Here is a 20,690-nt window from a genome sequence, read left to right as displayed (position 1 = left end):
TTATTCAACAAATACTGAGTACTTACCACATGCCAGGCACCAGGCTCTGAGGAGAGAGTTGAGAACAGATTGACAGTCTTTGCTGTCATGGAGTTTACATTCTGGTGGGGCAGACGGACTCAGATCATAAACAAATAACTAAATGAACAAGATAATTTCAGAGAGTAAAAAGTGGTATAAAGAACATGAAATTGGCTGTGATGGGATGTTCATTTAAGGTAGGTATTCAGGGAAGGTGTCCTTGTGGAGCGGAGGAAGAGTCATTTCCATTCCAAACTAATACTGATTTAGGCATGTAACAGCTACCATTCTTGGGACCTATACTTCAAATTAACAGTGCAAAGGAAAAGGCCCATTTCCAGCCTATTCTATTAACCTACTCAAAAAAAAAAAACCACATTAGATAATGTTAAATTTGGACCTTGAGGTGTTGCCTTTGAGTTTAGGGGCTAGATCATACGTGTCCAGATGTCTCCTTGAGCTTCCTGGCTGCTCTGTTCATTCAGTGGGCAAGGCAAACCGGAGAAACAGGCTTGCATGCACAAACATGCGAGCAACCAGAGAGAACACCATGCCCCGCTAGTTGTCGGTAGGTAGGTTGCTGAGGGTTTAAGCCTGGGCACTAGGTGGGCCTTATCTACAGAAAGCAAAAGGATATCTAGTACAATTCCCAAGGATCTGAAAAGGAAATTATTCTCTAGGGAAGCAAAGATACCACAACTTAAAATTTGACACAATTTTGCTCTCATTTCTATAGTGGCACTACACAACACAGGAAACACTGATTTGTACATCTCAGAAACTTGTACTAAAGTTCCAACCTGAGATTGTTGGCTATTTTATAGACTGATTCACGTGTCTAAAAATCAACGTAGGCCTTAGAGGGCACAATACACTTGCTGTGGTTTTCTCTGCCATGACACATTGCTCAGCGTACATCAAGGAGCTCTTTGCCCAATCAATCTGAATCTCCTTGAGCAAAAGGTACACCCTTTCCTTTAAAATTAAAGGAGAATAGTGTGTAGGAAACCTGAGAGAGAAAAGTGACCAATTTTCGCTGATGCAAGGAATCTCAAGTATCATATTCTTCCTGCATAGCAAGATACCACAACCCATGACTCTCAAACTGGAGACAGCTAAAGAGCGAGCTCAGAAAAAAGATTAGAGAGGAAAATAGAAATGAAAAATAATTTGGAATTATGGAGGGCATCTGAAGCATTAAGGGCAAAGGGGGATAACAAGGTCAGGATAAGAGAGGGACAAAAAAATCTAAACAAAAATACACGGGAATTTAAACATTTACATTAGACTATGGAATACTCTGGAATCTAAACATCTCTTCGGGCAAGAAATGTGTGAAAATCCAGGTATCAGTGCCTGGCACATTCTTTTCCTTCTCCTTTTACCCAGTTTTAAAAGTGATTTTTTTAAAAAAGGGATTTTTAAAAAATACTATCTTTTGCAAAGTGACTTAATTGAACTCAATGCATTTGTTGAACTACTTACCAAAGACACGTTTGGTTAAATGGAGCCTATCGCCTCTTTCTTCACCTACAGGTCACTGAATATTTTTAACAGAGTTTTCCACAAATGAGGAGAAATGTAAGAAAAGAGATAGTGAAAATTATTTGCATTTTCCGAACGGAGGGAACGAGCCTCCGGAGGGTATACGAGGTCACTAGAGTGAGCCAAAGGTAGAGATGTGAGGAATATTTATAGTCCGCTGACTTCAGTTCAGGCGGGCTCGGGCCGCGGCTTATCTTATGCCTCTGGAATTCACGGGCTCGCAGATCACAGGGGCGCGAGCGGGCAGGGCCGGGGCCCCGGATCGATGTCCCCGCAGCTCCCGCGCGCGGCTCTCCTCCCCTCCGTCGCCGTGTCGGCGCGGTGGCAGAGAGCCCGGGAAGAGAGGCCGGGGAGCGCGGGCGAGGGGGCGGGTGAATAAGGAATGCAATGTGACTACATTTTTCTTTTCTTTGTCGCACCGACTGCTACCACGACTTGGCAATCTCCCACCTTGGTAGCTTGGTGCCTTCTGAGCGATCTGGCTGATTGTACAGTTCGGCTGACTGCCGCTCCCGTGCGGCGAGTGTGGGTCGGAGAAGGGGTCCGCGCGAACGGGGGCCCGGGGAGGCGGCGGCCGTGTCCGCGTTGTCCTCGGCCGCTTCCGTCTGAGCGCTCGCGACCCCGCCACGGCGGCAGTGGGGCTGGCGGGAGGGGAGGGAGCAGCCCGCGCGGAGAAGCCGTCCCCCCCCCCCCCCGACCCAACAGCAGCCCGGCGCCCCCTTGCCGGCGGCGGGTCCTCCTCCCCGGCATCGGGGCGCCGGGCTCCAAGGACCCTTCGGGCGCTTTCGCCGCGCGCTCGGCTGCACTCGTGTCGCGGGCGGGCGGGGCCGGCGCCTGGGGTCGGGTGCGCGCGCGCCGCGCCGAGGCCCGCGGAGGCCCGCCCCTCCCCCAGGTCCCGCGCCCGCGCCGCCCCCTCCTCCCGCGCGAGTGTCGGCGGCGGCGGCGGCTGCCGAGATTGGAATCCGCCTGCCCGGCTCGGCGAAGTAGGAGGGAGAAGGGAGGAGGGAGGGAGGAAGGAGAAGGGAGGAGGGCGGGCAGGAAGGCTCGGGCTCCGGCGCGTACGTCCGCGCGAGACGAGGATCGCTCGGCCGCGCGAGGGGCGACCGGGCCTGGGCCGCGCACGCCGAGGGCCGAGGCCGAGCCAGGCCGCCGCCTCGCCCCGGCGGCTCGCCGCGCCCCCGCCCCGCGCCGAGGGCTGGAGGATGAGTTCCCCGGGGTCCGGGTGAGTTGGCGGCCGGGAAGTGCGTGTGCGGGCCGCAGAGGCCAGTCGCGGCGGGGAGGCCGGCGCGGGCGCGGGCGAAGTTTCGGAGGGCGCCGGGCGCCGAGGCCCGAGCGAGGGGCGTCCGGGCCCGGTCACCCCGCGGGGTCCCACCTAGACTGGCCGGGCCGCGGCCCCGCTGGAGACCCGCCGCCGGGCCCCTCTTTTGTTCCCCAGCCCGGGTTGCAGGCCCAGTCCGGGCTTGGCGGTGTGGGCGAGAGCCGCGCCAGGGACGCCTCTGGAACCTTACATGGGAAAAGCGCTCACCTCCCCGCCCCGGGCGCCGCGAGGTTGATATTCGTGATTTGTCTCTGTGCGCTTTGGCGAGAAAGCAGAAAGCAGCGAAGTCAGTTTTGCGGGGGGCGCGCCGGAGGAGTGGCTGGCAGCCCCAGCACCGGCCCGCGGAAGGTGCCGCGTTTCCGCCAGGTCTGCTGTCGTTTCACCTGTTTTCCTGCGCGGCCTCCGCTGCCATGTCTGTGTTGAGATTCTGCACTTGAGCTTCGGAAACTTTCTGCTGGATCGCATGGACTCTTTTTTTTTTCTCTCTCTTTCCAGACTCCTAGTGGAAAGGTTTGGCAAGAAAAAAAAATGAGCTTGCGTCAGGGAAGAAAAATAATATGCTGTGTGGTAGGGTCTGGCGTTTTGTGACTTGTATTCTTTCATACTCTCGGATGTTTTAATTTGATCAAAGTGCTGCAGGTTTTCTCTCTTAAACGGTTAACAAGCTGTTCTGAGTATATAATGTGAACTTGGCACCAGTGTTACGTCATTTAATCCTTATAACAATCCTGTTTTATTGTATTCCTCATTTCTTTTTTTTTAGACCAGGAAACCGAGTTGCAAAGATGTTAAATAGCTTGTTTAAGTGAGTTGGGGTTTGAACCCAGAAACATCGTATTCAGGCTTACGAGATTTTGTTTTGTTTTAAAGCATGCTTTTTCTGCAAACACTTTTACGTTTAGGAACATTTTTAGTTACTCACACTTAAAATGATCGCTATTTTGTTGCTTGAGTTGAAAACAACTCTTTTATTGTATTTACTTGTAAGAGGAGTCAAACTTTGAATTAAAGTAGAATGTAACTTAATGCTTCCTATTGTTTTCGATTGTTGAAATAAAGACTGTAGACCAGAATTACTTAGATTTTTAAATTTGAAGCTAAAATGTGGGCAATTCTCTGATCTAGGAATGGTTGAGTTTATGAAAGGTCTATTGAAATTTAGAATGTATTTTTAATAGAACCAGTACTCTGCTCCTGTTTTACTTTTTCTCCCTTCACCTTCTCCTTGGACCCCATTTCAAACCTTTTCTGCTTTCTTCACTTCTCCTGCCCTCTACAGAAAAGATTGAGGCAGCGGGTGGGAGCTCTTTCCCTAGATTCCTTCTATCCTCTGCTTTACTTCCAGCTCAGAGGAAGAATATTATTTTGTCCTTCTTAGTAGGTAACACCTTGTTTCATTTTTCTCTAATTTTCCTATTTAACAGAGCATGAGTTATCCTCTCTGTCCTCTTTGGGATCTTAAAAGTTCAAATGTACTTGAGATTCCTTCCATTTACAAAAATCTTTCTCTAAGTCTGCTACTCCCTCAAGCTGTCTTGTTGCTGCTTTTCAAATCATGTTAACATTTTAGAACGTTTTTTCATTACAAAAGTAATACATAGTCATTAAAGAAAAATTGCAAAATAGAGCAAAATTGAAATAAAGGTAGAATTCATTCATTCATAATGAATCCATAATCCTATTTCTAGAGTTTACCAAGAGTAGTCTACTTTTCCTGCCTTTTCTTGGTGACTGTCCGTTCTTAACCCCTTGTTATCTGGATTTTTCCTTCACAAATTCAAGCACCTTTTCTAAGTCCTGTCCTTGAGCTTTTTCTGTAACATTTAACATTCTCCTTTTCTTGGCTTCCATTCGTCTGTACATTTCATTCAGCAAATACTTGCTGTATTCTAATGCTCAGGAAACAGTAACAGATACAGTCTTTACCCTCATGGAGTTTAAAGTCTAGTGGGGGAGACGTATATTGAAGAATGAATTTTATTATTAAATATAATTTTGATTTTGATTAAAGTGCAGAGTATTATAAGAGCTTAAAATGGTGACTTGACCTGGTGCTGCTGGTGGTGAGAGAATCTGAGGATTCCTTTAAAATATTACCTTGGAACCCAGGGCAATTGTCAAGGATGACTACAATTAACTAGATGAAAAAGGGGGCTTATGTAACATACTGAATTTGTTCTTCTTTGCTCATTTTTGCCTTCTCTTTTTGCTCTTTCCTGTAATATAGGTGTTCTCCAAGTTTCACTTTTCAGATAACTTTCCTGTATGTCTCTAGTCCCTTGACATTATTGTTCAGACTTTTGTATCTGAATAATTCCCAATTCTTTATTCTTTCTTTTCTGCACTTGAATCCTGTTTTTTCAGTTGCTTTATGCATTATCTGTACCTGCTTGCTCTGGTTCAGACTGAACTCTTTTTCTTTTCAAACTTGCTTCTCTGGTGTTCCCTGTCTCTGTTAATGACACACCAAACACCAAAGTGTTTTCCCTTTTTGTCATATCTTGTGGTAGCCAACATCTGTGATTCTGGTTTCATGATATTATAACTCTTCTGCTTTCTATTCCTGCTGACTCTGCTACAATTCCTAATGCATGTTGGTATCAAGGTAGCAATAAAATCATAAAATGAGCTGGGCACCTTTCCTTTTTCTCTTTTCAGAAGCAGTTTAGACTGGGCTTATCTGTTCCTTGAAAGTTTGGCAGATCTCACGTGAAAGACCATTGAGGCCCAGATCTTTTTTCTGGAGGGGACTTTGAATACCATTTCAGTTTGTTTAATAGCTGTTGGTTGTATAGGTTTTCTACTTCCTGTGTGAATTTTAGTGTTTCATATGTTTTCCAGAAATTTATTTATTGAGTTTTCAAATCTAGTGTTATTTGGCTTTCATATAGTTTTCTCTCCCCCTACCCCCGTGTTTGCATGCGTGTGTGTGTGTGTGTGTGTGTGTGTGTACTTTAAAAAAATTTTTTTTTTTTTGCTAACTCTAAATCAGGTTCTCCTCCCACCTGGACTAATGTTAAGACCTTCTTACCTTTACTTTCTCCCTTTCTCCTTTATCCGGTTTATCGTATGCATTTCTGCCCAAATTAATCTTGAAGCCAGTTCTTACCACTTCTCTGCACAGAGGTTTCCAGTGTCTTCCATTAAATGAAGTTCTTTCTATGATAATTTACCTCAGATTTGCCTTATTCTTACCTATCGCTATTTTAGTTCCTTGCCCATATTCTTTTTTCCCCCTTCTCCTGGATTGTTGTTTATACTGTTTTCTCTACTTGGACTGCATACATGGTCAAATTGTCATATGTCCAAGTCCTACCCATTCTTTAAATTCTACTTCTTTCGTAAATCTTACCCATTTTTTTCCTCTGAACGGAATCTCTTCCAAAGTCCTACATTGTTTTTTTAAGGCATACAATTTCTTATCTAGTATTTTCTTATTTGTCTTCTTAAAAAATCACCTTTATTGAAGTATAGCTTATACCCAATGTTATGCACAAATTAAATGTGCAGTTCCATGAGCCATTTGGTCTTTTAGAGCAGTTTCTTTTAAACAAATATTAGCTTCACTGCTAGATTGCAGGTTGTCTGTAACTGACTTTGTTGTATATTAAAATAAATAAATGCGGAGAGACTCCTGTGTGGCCTAGCAGTGGCTAGAGAACTGTACTGATCAGTTTTGGATCTTGGGAGCCATGGAGAGGAAGGAAAATGGACTTCTTCTCATGCTAACCTTCTACCTCTCCCACCTGTTGCTAGTTTTTATGCTCTTAGAATGCCTTTTTAATACCACAGGGTCCATATTGACCAGTTGAACCAAATCTTTAAGACTTATAAGATTAAATGTTGAATGTTGAATTGCATTGAATTATGTCAGTGTAAGATGCACCATAATTTTATAGACCACTAAAGAAAATATGCGTTTATCTGCAAGAAACCATTGATTGTAGAGTGCACCCCACTTTCAGAGATACTAAAATATGAAAAATATATGCATCTTAGAATTGATGAATAGGATTTCTCTTCCTAGCCAAAACACTTACTCCGTTAGTGTGGATGTTGAAAAGAAATAATTTCAACTCCTGGGAGTGGCTGTACTGTTACTATGAAAAGCTATTTTTAAAGGAGGATGCTTGTTGAACCTCTTTTTAAGTGAAAAAGTTTCAGGCAGGGTAGAGAAATATTTTATTTATTTATTTATTTATTTATTTATTTTTTGAGACAGAGTCTCACTCTGTTGCCCGGGCTAGAGTGAGTGCCGTGGCGTCAGCCTAGCTCACAGCAACCTGAAACTCCTGGGCTCGAGCAATCCTCCTGCCTCAGCCTCCCGAGTACCTGGGACTACAGGCATGGGCCACCGTGCCCGGCTAATTTTTTCTATATATATATATGTTTTTAGCTGTCCATATAATTTCTTTTCTATTTTTAGTACAGACGGGGTCTCACTCTTGCTCAGGCTGGTCTCGAACTCCCGAGCTCAAACAATCCGCCCACCTTGGCCTCCCAGAGTACTAGGATTACAGGCGTGAGCCACTGCGCCCGGCCAGAAATATTTATTTTTGAATGGGGTCTCCCACAACTAGGTAGGCCAGTCTGGTTGGGAAGTACTTTGATCCCCAACTTTTTATATTTTTCCCCCTAATTTCTTTTGCTTATTTTCTGAACTCACAACTTTTCTGAGAGCTGGTAATTTTCACAAAATGGCACAGACTATGTAATAAGGGAATTGTGGGAGAATTGTGATGCCCAATTGTATGGATCAGTTTAAAGATAAGGTCCAATGTTTATATTAGCATTAACAATTATGCTATACTTAGTTTTTTAAAAAGTAGATCCAAAAATGTGTTTGGATATTTGACTAAATCATGTGCATGAGTTTTTCCAGCCAATATTTTAAAGACTATTAGTTCTTAAAAAAATAAAGATGAAATGATGTGCCTAGAGATCCCCTGTACTGGTTTTTGAAGAAAGCACTAGTTAAGGGTGTAAGGAGAACAGATCGGTGGCATGCATTTCAGGGTGGGCTAAGTGGATCCCTAAACCAAGTTCATATGGGCAATTAAATATAGAACTAATGAACAGACATTAAACAGATAAGGAAACTATTTTCGATTATCTTTTATTTACTCTGATATGGACTTTGTTACTCTTCCTTTTATAATTTTGTTTCTGGTGAACCTTGTTTTCTCATGGTATAGATTTGTTATACCACTAATGTCTGAAACAGTGGAGCTCAGCTGTTTCTCTAGCTGTGTATAATTAATTGGCTGTTGCCTTATAAAGGAGGGTGAGTTATGCCGGATATAGGGATAAAATAATCAGATTTGCAGTTTAGGGGGATATTAGTTACTCATTGGAAGATCAGTTTGAAGAGAGGAAGACCGAAGACACTGAAACTCATAGGGAGGCATTTCTGACCTTGCTCATACTACATAAGATGGTGGAGGATAATTAGGGCCTGGAATGGACTGGAGGTGGTAACTAGCTAAGGATGAGAGAAGGAATGGGTTTGGCAAGAATAACTCCCAGGTTTCTAACTTGGAAAGCAGGGTAGATAGATGCGTGTTGACTGAGATGACAAATGTGAAGGGAAAGCTAATTTGTGGGAAAAAATAGTGTAATCTTGATCTTACAGAGTTTGAGGTGTCTCTGAAACAACCAAATAGAGATTTCCATTTGGCAAATGTACATATGGATCTGGAGTTTGACAAAGGTTTGGGCTGGAGATAGACATCTGGGAGTGATTACCGTACAGGTTTTATATTCCAGCAGTGGGAATTGGGTGGCTCTCTCAAGTAGCTTTTGCTTGCAAGTGACAAACCCAACTCAAATTAGTTTAAAGGGGAAAAAAGCTGCCCCCCGCCCATTATGTTTTTCAAGAGACTAGAAATAGGCATGGGTGGATCTAAGTGTTCAAATGATGTAATTGGGGTTCTGTCTTCTCTGTTCTCCACTTTTTGGACCTCATTTTCAAGCAGGTGCAGTCATCTGGCAGAGGAGACCCGCTGGCAACTCCAGGCTTAAGTGGGCTTGACTGCTGTGGAATCAGGAGGGGAATAGGGAACCTCTTTTCCAGGTGCATGCATCCTGTTTCCTGGAGAGTCTCGTTGGGTCTGCATGGAGAATGGGGTGCCATTATTGGCCAGTCCTGGTTTACCGCCCTGCTGGAGCAGTCAGGGAGCTGTTTAAATACCGGGTCTCGGTGGAACCATGTGGGAGGGGCAAGTGTGGTTTCCCCAAAGAAAAGGTGGCTCTGGGCAGGTAAACAACATAAATCTACTATTTCAGTATTTTTTTATTCTTAACCCTTCTTAAGGTCAATTTTTTTTAAAATCTGAAGAAAAATATACAAATAAAACAATTTTGTGTATAATTCCCGTTGCTAGGATGGACATCAGATCAGGAACTCCTGGTATATACAGCAAAGAGCCTAGAACAGAGCCCTGAGAAATGCCAATTTAAGGCCTGGGTAGAGAAGATAGATAATAAATAATTATCTATTGTAGTTATGCTAAGATCTGTAACAGGGAAGCCCCGGGAGCTTACACCAAGAGTGAGTGATAAGGGAAGCTGGCCTGTCTAGGATGCAGGTGCTTTGCAAGGCTTTCTGGAGAAAGTGCCCTGCAGAGTGAGACCTTAGGCAAGAAAGGAGAAAGAGAATGTTTCTTAAAGTATTCAGTAGTTTTTAAAGCAAACAGTTTTTGCTGCTTTTAAAAAATTATAAAAACAATATATCTATTGTAGATAATTTGGGAAATATAAAAAATTAATAAGTAGCAAAATGAGTAAGTTTTGGCTTCTCATTTTTTATAAATAATATCTAGTACTGGTTCGACCACTAAGTAGCTGTGCAATCTTTTTTCTTTTTTCTTTTTTACTTTAATTTCTCCACTTTTGAGAGTAGCTGTGCAGTCTTGGATGCCACACTGAACCTACCTGAATTTCTATTTTCTTATCTTAAAAAGTAAAAGGGACTTGGTAAACTTTAAGAACATTTTTCTACTTAAAGACAGAGAGAGAATTCCATGCAGAGAATTTAGTTGCCAAAATTGCAGGTCCTAATGACATCACTGTTTTTCTGACTTTTGGTTGAAAAGTCACTCTTCCAATCTTGGCAGGCCTTGCGCGTAATGAAGGGAATATAGTTTATGATCAGTGGTACTTTTTGCATACCCTGCTTTCTTACCTCCTTTTTTGAGCATTAGTTTTTTTTTTTTCTTTAGCTGTTAGGTAAAGTATCTGAAATGTGAGTGTAGATTCTCAATTTTTAGGTTAAATCTGTAGGCGACTTGCATAGTTGTGATACTCTTTTATGGATGTTAAAATTTGCAGGTAGTTTTCTTGTTAGCAATGAAAATTCTTTGTGATATATTTCAGTAGTATAGGTCTTGTGTGTTTTAAATTTGTATTTAAGGATTTTTTAGATTCCTAGCTAAAAGAAGCTCCTGATAGGAAATTTAAAGGCTTTTGGGAGGCTGAGGTGGGAAGATTGCTTGAGGCCAAGAGTTTGAGACCAGCCTGCCTAACATAGTGAGAACTTGTGTCTTAAAAAAAAAAAAAAATTAGCCGATCGTGGTGGTGAGCACCTGTTGTCCTAGCTAGTCGGGAGGCTGAGGCAGGAGGATCGTTTGAGCCCAGGAGTTTGAGGTTACAGTGAGTTATGATCATGCCACTGCACTCCAGCCTGAGCAAGAGAGTGAGACCGTCTCTTTAAAAAAAAAAAAAAAAGTAAAGACTTAAATTTTGGCTCTTAATATGTCTGTATTTTTCAAAAACATCATTGAAAAATGTCATGAAATAAAAATATTTGAACAATAATTATCCGAAAGTATGTTAAATGTACACCAAATTGACAAAATACAGTTACTGGATGACAGATTATTTTTTATATCTCCATTTTAATAATCTTTCATGTAATAAAAATGTTGGGGAAAAATTACATGTTGAATTTTTATGTGTATCTTAGTAAAGAAAAACAGCTAATCTTCCTGAAATAGTGCTTTAGTCATCATCCCTATTTGTTAAATATTTTTCTTTGGTTTCTTATTTGCTTACAATATAAAATCCAAATTATCTCAGACTGGCCTTCTGCTCTGGCCCGTCTGCCTTTTCTGCCTCTTTGATTTCCTACTAGTCTTTTATTAGCCTAAGTCACCTAAATGTCCAGTTCTGGGTTTGAGTCCAGAATCCTTAGACCTATACTGTCTACTACAGTAGCCACTACCACATGTGGCTACTTGAACACATGAAATGTGGCTAGTCTGAATTGAGTTGTGCTATGAAATGTAAATGACACACTAGATTTGAAGGTAGAACAAAAAATATGAAATATCTCATGCTTTTAAAATATTGGTTGCATATTAAAATGATAATTTTTTGGATACATTGGATTAAAGAAATATACTAAAACTAATTTCATGTGATTCTTTTTACTTTTTTAATATGACAACTAGGAAATTTAAAATTACACATTATATTGGACAGTGCTGCCTTTGACTTTCCCTGGTTCTTTGCCCATCAGAATGCTTTAAAATATAGTGTAAATTCCTGTCTCTTCTATGAAGCCTTCCTCAGTGGTCCAAACCTTAAAGTTATCTCTTCTCCTGCATGGTTATTTGAAGATAGTATTTTGGTATTTCTTGTACCGTCTATTAATACATTAAATTTATTACTATAAACCTTCTCAGAGTTTTTAATATGCTTGGTGAAACTCTAGTATGGCTTGCATATTACTATAGAACCGTGTGCTTTTTTCTGTTAGTAGACGTTACATATATGGAGATAAGTATAAGTTTATTTTCTATTTGTCTTCATTTCTTTCTCTTTCCCCATCCTCCTCAAGTGGGGGTCATACTATACATCTTTTTATTTAAATTTCTATTTTCACTGCATAAGGGGGACTCTTTTTATGTCAGTACTTTTCCACTTTCTCATTGTTTTTAGTAGTTGATTATTCCATTGTGTAGATATACCTTAATTTTACTTACCAATCCTCTATTGATGAATAATTAGATTGTTTCCAGTTTTTTCTTTTACATTACAGGGAATGTTCTGGTGTTTGTATATATCATGTGAGACTGTTTTTATTTTATGGGATGGATTCTTAGAAATGCATTTACTGTAAGAGAGGCCATGCATATTTGGTAGAAAGTGTCAGACTGCCCTGCAGAATCCTCTTAACAATTCATGCGTCAACCAACAGTGTTTGAGCACGTGCTCCCCTCCTAACATATATCAGTCTATGTAAATATTTGCCAGTCTGCCAGTTGAAAGAATGTTATAATATAGAATTCCTTTGATGTTGTAGAAGTATTAAAAAACAGAAAAATTAAGTTGTCTTATACTCTCAGTTTATTATAAGCTCCTTTGTATTGCCAACAGTACCAATGCCCTGCTTTGTACAAAGTCAGTGTTCAGATATTTGTATCTGTTCACAGCAGAGGGGTCCAGAATGTGCTACTGGGACACAAAAATGATTTTGGGCTGAAAACATGTGAGAACAGGCTTTTTTCCTGAACTCTCTTGTCTACCAAGAAGCAGAGCCTCCCAAAAGAACTCAATTGTCATAAATCTCCTCCCTTCGACTTCAATTGTTGCAAACTTAAATGGTCATAAATCCCCTTCTTGGGAGTTTTGCTACCAGAGATAATTGAGTCATATCACAGGAGAGAATTTGGTCCCACACCTAAGCAGACATTGCTACAAATTAGCGTATCTTATCTTTGTCTGGTCTTCTAAGGGCCCATTTATCTTTCCCAAAGTTCCTTGCTTTTAGTGTTTAAGTTCCCTTTCTTCCTCTCTAGTTTCCCTATTAAGATGGTATATGAGCCCCAAATTCTAATGACCCCCTTGCATCATGTGTTTCTGTGGACTTCTGTACATATGTGAATCAAAATCTATCATTTCTCTTGCAAATTTGTTTTTTGTCAGTTTAATTCTCAGGCCCCAGTTAGTGAACCTAAGAGGGTAGAGGAAAATTTTTTTATTCCCCCAACAATGGCCAGATGTTTTTCTGTCTATTAGGGCAAAGGATAATAAAGTGAAGTTTCTCTCTCTAAAAATAAAAAGTATTTTAAATATAAAGAGCATGAGTCAAATTTCTTTAAACTACATTTTCCCAAATCTGTTCTCCAAAACTAAAAATTTGTTAAATGGAGTAGCATATACTGTTAGAAACACTCCTCCCACTCCTGTGCATGTATTCCTACAGTAATAATGCTGTTAATTAGTGAAGTGACATAATAACTTTAATTGTGTTGACTAAGCCTTGCTCTTCCTAAAGTTATTCAGTCTTCCTTGTTCTTTCTTAGCATTTTATCAATTTGCATAGAAGAATAATTGGTTTGCAACAAGTTCCTCTGTTCATATCATTGAGGAGGACAACAAAGAAAGTCATTCAGTTAAGGTTAAGTTAAATCTTTACACCAAGAAGGTATTAATTTCTTAAAAGAGTAAAGAAATCCTGATGTGATTACAGTGACTTTCCATTTATCTGGATACCAAATAACTAAAAAGGGTAATTAAGTCTTGGCTTATTTATATGTTTAGTTATCTATTTATTGTATTCTGTACCTTATTACACTCTGCTTACTAGGTTTGTGACCGTCAGCCAAAGTAGTTAATCTCTGTAAGCTTTATTTGCTCATATGTAAAATGGGGATAATAATAGTCCTCTCTTACAGGGTTATTGTGAGGACTAAATGGAAGAATACAGTTAAGCATTTAACATGGTACTTGCCACATAGTAGCTTAGTAAATGTTAGTGAAGATGAATATTTATGAGAGAGAAATAAGTTGGACAGAGTTGTATCTTAAGAGTACTAGCCAAAAATGGAGTGGGGTGTCTTGGTTACCTAGGTGATAGTCATTATGCAGCTGGCTGGTTTATCTGTGCCTATTTGAGCAAGGGATAAAGAAAATTAGAAATCTATGAATAGAAGGGATAGTAGTGGGTTTCTGTTTAGGTGGGTAATGCAGAAGCAAGGCTTTAGCCTTCTTGCTAGGGCTGGCTCTGCTGGAGAGGGGAGCAAAAGTAGAAGAGGCTGAGCTGAAACTAGTCTTTAGGTGGGAGTAAGAGACCCCAGTCCCCTCATTCACCAAAGAGCTGTACTTGTCCTGAGAAGAAAAGCCATCATTTGGCTGCCTGTGATGCAGACAGTATAGTCAGTATTAGCCAGGAAGTGGCAGCAACCACAGATACCTGCACAAGTGTTCCAGTGCTGAGACAGCTATTCCAGTCTCCTCCATCCTTCCCCTAGATCAGACCACACCCCTTCCTCCGGGTGCACTGTCTTGGACCCTGGGCCAAGCCTGAATTTGGAGAGGAAGGAGATGATTATGAGACTGCAGATTAAAGTTTTAAACTGCAGTAAATTGGACTGGACTTTTTTAATAACTGAAAGCTACAGGGATTTTTCAAGATGTCCTTACGAGGTAGAAAAGGGAGATTTGACAAGCCACAATTGGTGATAGGGACTAGAAAAATAAAACTGTTTCTTGTGTTTGCACTGATTTCAGATTATTTATTAAGGTTATGTGTGATTATCACCTTATGTTCTTACTAAAGTCCTTTGGACACCAAATCCCATTCTCTTTATGTGGAGCTATCACATCACTATATAACATCTATAGTTATAGATGACCATTTGATCTTCTCAGTGTTTCCATTTCCAAGTGTATTCTAATTCTGCTCAATATAGTTTTAGCATTAAGTATGTTGTTTCTATCTCAAATTTATAAACTGCATGTTATACCCTTTTAATTGGAACATTAACTCAAATATCTTATTCCTTGGTTTTTTTTTTTTTTTTTGAGACAGAGTCTCGCTTTGTTGCCCGGGCTAGAGTGAGTGCCGTGGCGTCAGCCTAGCTCACAGCAACCTCAAACTCCTGGGCTTAAGCGATCCTACTGCCTCAGCCTCCCGAGTAGCTGGAACTACAGGCATGCGCCACCATGCCCGGCTAATTTTTTCTATATATATATTTTTAGTTGGCTAGATCATTTCTTTCTATTTTTAGTAGAGATGGGGTCTCGCTCTTGCTCAGGCTGATCTCGAACTCCTGACCTCGAGTGATCCACCCACCTCGGCCTCCCAGAGTGCTAGGATTACAGGCGTGAGCCACCATGCCCAGCCTATTCCTTAGTTTTTATGGAGTTATTGGAGTTTATCAAACCTTGGAAACATTAAAATAAAAAGCACTCAAGAAGTACTAGTTTGATATTATATTTTTGCTTAGTGTAGGAGATTTTGAGTGTTATGCAATTTTAAGTTAATTTTCAGCCATTATTCACATATAAAAGCAAGTGGGTTTTAGTTTAAGGAATGCAGGGCAGTAAAATACAAGATTGAGATGGATTAAGTAGTATCTGACATATTTCCTTGCTATGTATTAATACTAGGCTCTATTTTGAATCCTATACATGAATCCATTTAATCCTTATAAGTATTCTATGATATAGGTACTGTTACCAGTTCCCTTTTACATGAGGAAACTGAGGCTGCAGAAGTTAAGTGATTTGTCAAGAGTTACATAGCTAGTGGCAGAGTTGGGATTCAAACCTAGACATTCTGACTTTAAAGTCCATCCTCTCAATCACAGCATTATATCAGTTCTCAAATGGAATAGAGTAGTTTTAAGATGAGGATGATGTGTATTAATACTATATAAACAAGCATTTTAGTTTTTCCCCTGTTTTTATATTTAATTAAATTTAACTGTTTTAGAGACAAGGTCTTGCTCTGCTGGCTGGGCTGGAGTACAGTGTTGCAATCATAGCTCACTGTAGCCTCAAATTCCTGGGCTCAAGCAATCCTATTGCCTCAGCCTCCGAAGTAGCTGGGACTTGACGTGTGCCACCATGCCTGGCTATTTTTTTGTGTGTGTGTTTGTGTGTAGAGACAGGGTCTTGCTATATTATTGCCTAGGCTGTTCTTGAGCTTCTGGCCTCAGATGATCCTCCCATCTCAGCTTCCTAAAGTGCTGGGATTCAGGCATGAGCCACCATGCCCAGCCCTCCTGCCCCCGATTCTCCACATAGATTAGATAAATTTGCCTATGTTTGCTGTGGTGTTACCTGAGGTATCTGGTAAAAACATCATTTCTACTCCAAGTCTAGATGTGTATATATAAATAAATATATAAGATGGGTTAAATTGGATTGACTTTCACCAATTAGTTAACTTCTACTACTCTTTTGAATATATAAAATGTGTTAGAAATTTTCCATAGGTAACCTTTTGATTTATATTTTTTGACTTGACTGATTTTTTTTCTTTGCATCTTAAACAATTTTAAAAGGTCAATGGAATATAGTTGTTTTTAACGTATTTATCCAAAACCCTTCCCTTTTTTTTTTTTTTTTTGAATTAGTGCTTTAGCCTGAGCAAGAGTGAGACTCAGTGTCTACAAAAAATAGAAAAATTAGCCAGGCATGGTGGCATGCCTGTAGTCCCAGCTACCCGGGAGGCTGGGGCAGGAGGATCACTTAAGCTCTGGAGTTTGAGGTTACAGTGAGCTGTAATGACGCCACTGTACTCTAGCCTGGGCAACAGAGCGAGACCCTGTCTCAAAGGAAGAAAAATTTAGTTCTTTGTTTTTCCTCATATCTGAGATAGATACATGTTTAATTGATGTGGTCATACAGATGAGCCTTTTTTCACAGCTTCACCATGAATATAATTAAAATATTTGAAATTGGGTAGATGTTTATAACATAATTATGTAATTTGTATTTTTTCTTAGAATACATTTAAAATCTACCCTGTGAGAGAACAAGAAGAAAAAAAGATGAAAAATACTGCAACATCAATTGAAAATGAAAGTGAATAAGCCCATCTGTGGGGTAGTTTTTGGAGTCAAATAGACTGAGAAATGAAACCTGATCTTTACTGTTAATGGTCCTGAATACTAATCTGGTATATTATTAAAATTGCTTTTGTACTATAAAAATTGTTTAAACATAATTAGCTACTGCATGTAGACATCTAAAAATAATCCCCTTTCTTGAAAGTTTCTCTTCAAAAGCCTTTTTTCCCTCCTGATTACAAAAGTAATGCTAACAGAACAAATTTGAAACACAAAAAGCCCTGAGAAAACAGTAAAAATCCTCCATATTCATACCACTCAAAGATAGCATCTGTAAACGTTTTCAGATATACATGGTAAGTTTTTTTAAAAAATCTAATTTTTTCTACCATAACTTAAGAATTTGTGCAAATAAGGTGAGTAAAGCTGAAGTTCCATTCATGCATTATACCTGAATGTCTGAACCTGAAATATAAAAAACTTGAAATTAAGGGGAGGAGTTATCCAAATAGAAATAGAAAGTTTTGAAAATTTGGCTGTCTTATTCCAGTTGCCTCATCTTTTTTTCCCTGTATATTCTTCCTTTCCTTTTTAATCTTGCAACTTTTAAGCTTTAAAAAAAAGTTCATATGTTTCAGATTTGATATACTTTTCTGTAATAATGGATGTGGGGAGGTAGAAACTAAACTGAGGGAGGTCAAAAACCAGATGGAAATAGAAAATCCAAAACCTCTAGCAGAATGAAGCTAGAAAGAATGGAATCTAAACACTGAAATTATACATCTGCTGGGCAGCTGTGCATTTTCTATTTATAGGTTCTGTTGTAGAAATAGCAAAAGGAACTTTGAAAGAAAAAACATATCCTAAATAAACTGAGCATATATTTGTATCATTAATTATGATGTGTACATTGTTGTACAGTGTGTATTTAATTCATCTTTAAATGAATTGTTCCTAATTCCTAGGAATTATAAAAATTGTTTTAAAAATAGCAGATCACTTTTTTAATTAAATTTAGATTTCCTATTTATATCTTCAGCACTGAATCAGTATTTTATTAAATTTACACATCAAGGGATATTCAGTGATAACTTAAAGGGTGTGATACTGTTGTAAATCTGTCATTGCTTTCCTCTGTCAGTATTCAAGGATGGTCTTGGACCAAGCCTGAAATTGTCAGAAGAAATGGAAAAGCTTGATAACCCAGTAGCTTATGAAAAAATTGTCAAAGATACACTCCTTTCGAGGACCAGATGTTTTTTAAGACTTTAAAAAGAATGGATTGTTCTTACATAGGTTTTCCACGAAAAGGAAAAAAATGCAAAAGAGAAGATGCTCTTTGAAGCTAGCCATAGCCCTGCTCTTAATAGCAAAATCAGACAAAGATAGCACAGAAAAAGAAAACCATAGGCTGTTCACACTTACTACCTACTTGTAAAATTCAAAGTAAAATACTAGCAAATAGAATCAAACAGTGTATTAAAACTACAGGATAAAGCTAGCCCAGGGATTCAAGGATAATTTGACCTTAGGAAATATATTAGTGTCATTTTACAGTAAATTAATAAAGGGGGAAGAGAGTATGATCATCTCAGTGACAAAAAAGATATTAGATGAAATTGAGTAACCATTTCTGATAGACTAGGTTTAAGAAAAGAAGGAAACTTCCTCAGCCTGATAAAGGGTAAACCTACCTAAAGCATATAGCAAACCCAGCTGGTAAAATATTTTCCATGAAAGAAATAACAATACTAAGAACTCACTTTTAATGCTCGTGTTAATGCTGGAGGCCCCAGCCAATGGAATAAGAGAGGCTAAATGAAAAAAGGTGTAAGTAATTTGAGGGGAAAGTAAAAATGTGTACTCTGCCTGTACTCTTTGCACAGCCTGTGACCTACCTAGAAAAGCCAAGAGAATCAATTGACAAACTAATAAATGAGTTCAGTAAGGTGGCTGTATGCTAGTGGTAAACAAAGAAGTCAGTAGGTTCCCTATACACCATCAGTAGCTGTTCAATTTGAAAAGTGCCATCAATTTTTGTCATATTTGATAAGATGTGCCTATTAATCCTTGGCCTAGTGGGCAGTTTCCTTTCCCAGACACGCTTTGAATAATGAGGGAAGTGCTATAGGAGATGAGGCTTCCAATTTCCCACTTACCACAATGCAAGCCAAATGTTTTGATGGGCTAACACAAGGCTTATTTCTTCATGACAGTCCCAGAGAGCAAACCCCTTCACTGTGATGCCCATCTCACCCTGCTATTTAAAAAATGTGATTTTTTGGACAGCATTCCCTGAAAGAATGTATCACTGAGTTCCCTGGAGAGCCTGAGACCTCACCGTTAGTATCCTGCAAGAATACCCATGAATATACTAAGGAAGATAGAAAAATGATTCCTCTAAAAGTAACTAGGTATTTTTTTCCCAGAAAAGTGAACTTCATTCTTCCCCATTCTCTCCTTGCTGTCCTCCTCGCTTATTGTTGGTAACTACTGTTGCTGCTTTGTATATCCTCCTAAGATTTTTTTGTCTAAGTACAAAAGTATATATCCATTTTTTTGGTGCTTTATACAGATGGTATAACGCATCCTGCATTGCAGCTTGCCTTTTTCTTGCTTAACATTTTCTCTGCCTCCCTCCTTTTGTTTTTTCCACCTCCCACTGGGCCTCTTTCCTCTCTGGCTCAGTATTATTCCCTTGGCAGACCCTTTTCTCCCACTGTTCTCCCCCTCTTGGAACCTCCCATGTTCTTCTTTCTGAACATTCTATTCACTTTCTCCTTCTCAAGGTTTCTTAACTTTTTTGGGCAACCTCTGTACCCCTTCTCAGACTAATGTTTTTAAACGGGTAAAATAAAATACACAAGATTACAAAGGAAACCAATTATTGAAATACAGCTATTAAAGTAATTAAGAAATATTTAGATATAGTAATATGTTCTTTTATTAACTCATTAAATAACCCAGTGGTGGGTTTTAACAACTGCCCTAATTTTTAAATAGTGATGAACATAAATAAGACTTTGAGTTATTTGCAACTAATAATTTGATGAGAATATCTAATTTCTTTTGGTTATAAAGTCACAGATAATACTACTGTGGGTCCTGCCTAGGCTCATAATTAAAGAAAAATTTAAAGTTCAGCTTGAGGTTTGTAAAAATAAAGATGTAATTTTTTTTCCTGTCTAAGTTCATGGATTCTGATTTTTTTTTTTTTTTTTTTTGAGACAAAGTCTTGCTCTGTTGTCCAGGCTAGAGTGCCGTGGCGTCAGCCTAGGTCACAGCAACGTCAAACTCCTGGGCTTGATCAATCCTCCTGCCTCAGCCTCCCAAGTGGCTGGGACTACAGGCATGAGCCACCATACCCCCGGCTAATTTTTTTCTATTTTTAGTCACCTGGCTAATTTTTTTTTTTTTTTTTTTTGCGATAGAGTCTCACTCTGTTGCTTGGGCTAGAGTGCCGTGGCGTCAGCCTAGCTCACAGCAACCTCAAACTCCTGGGCTCAAGCGATCCTTCTGCCTCAGCCTCCCGAGTAGCTGGGACTACAGGCATGCACCACCATGCCCGGCTAATTTTTTCTATATATATTTTTAGCTGTCCATATACTTTCTTTCTATTTTTAGTAGAGACAGGGTCTCGCTCTTGCTCAGGCTGGTCTCGAACTCCTGAGCTCAAACAATCCACCCACCTCCGCCTCCCAGCATGTTAGGATTACAGGCGTGAGCCACCGCGCCTGGCCAGATTTTGAATTCTGTGAGAACATGGGGCCCTGATTAAGGCCCCCTGCAACTGAAACGTGGTTCATACTTGAGGATGCTAATTCTTTTGCAGCCCACCCAAAAGGGAGAATTTTCTCTTGCAGACCCCCTTTCCTGTGGTCCTGGAGGTAGCTTATCCTTTGCCCCCTTTGCTGCTTCCGGATCATCCTCCCTCCCACCTTCCTGAACATCAGACAAAAAACATCATTTTAAATCTTGTGTCATCAGATAATACCTCCTTGCAG

General features: G+C 39.9%; 1 protein-coding gene across 1 annotated transcript in view; it reads left to right on the top strand.

Annotated features, from left to right (window-relative positions):
• The first annotated feature begins 2,506 nt into the window (after positions 1-2,506).
• BMPR1A (bone morphogenetic protein receptor type 1A) overlaps positions 2,507-20,690 on the top strand; it is a 136,437-nt gene continuing 118,253 nt past the window's right edge. The window contains exon 1 of the mRNA XM_045569039.1: positions 2,507-2,549. The gene's annotated coding sequence lies outside the window, so the exon portion shown is untranslated. The remainder of the gene's footprint in view (positions 2,550-20,690) is intronic.

The sequence above is a fragment of the Lemur catta genome, chromosome 14 (assembly GCF_020740605.2).
Source record: "Lemur catta isolate mLemCat1 chromosome 14, mLemCat1.pri, whole genome shotgun sequence".
Lineage (NCBI taxonomy): Eukaryota > Metazoa > Chordata > Mammalia > Primates > Lemuridae > Lemur > Lemur catta.
The sequence above is the reverse complement of the archived record's forward strand: the minus strand, read 5'-3'. Positions and strand labels throughout refer to the sequence as shown.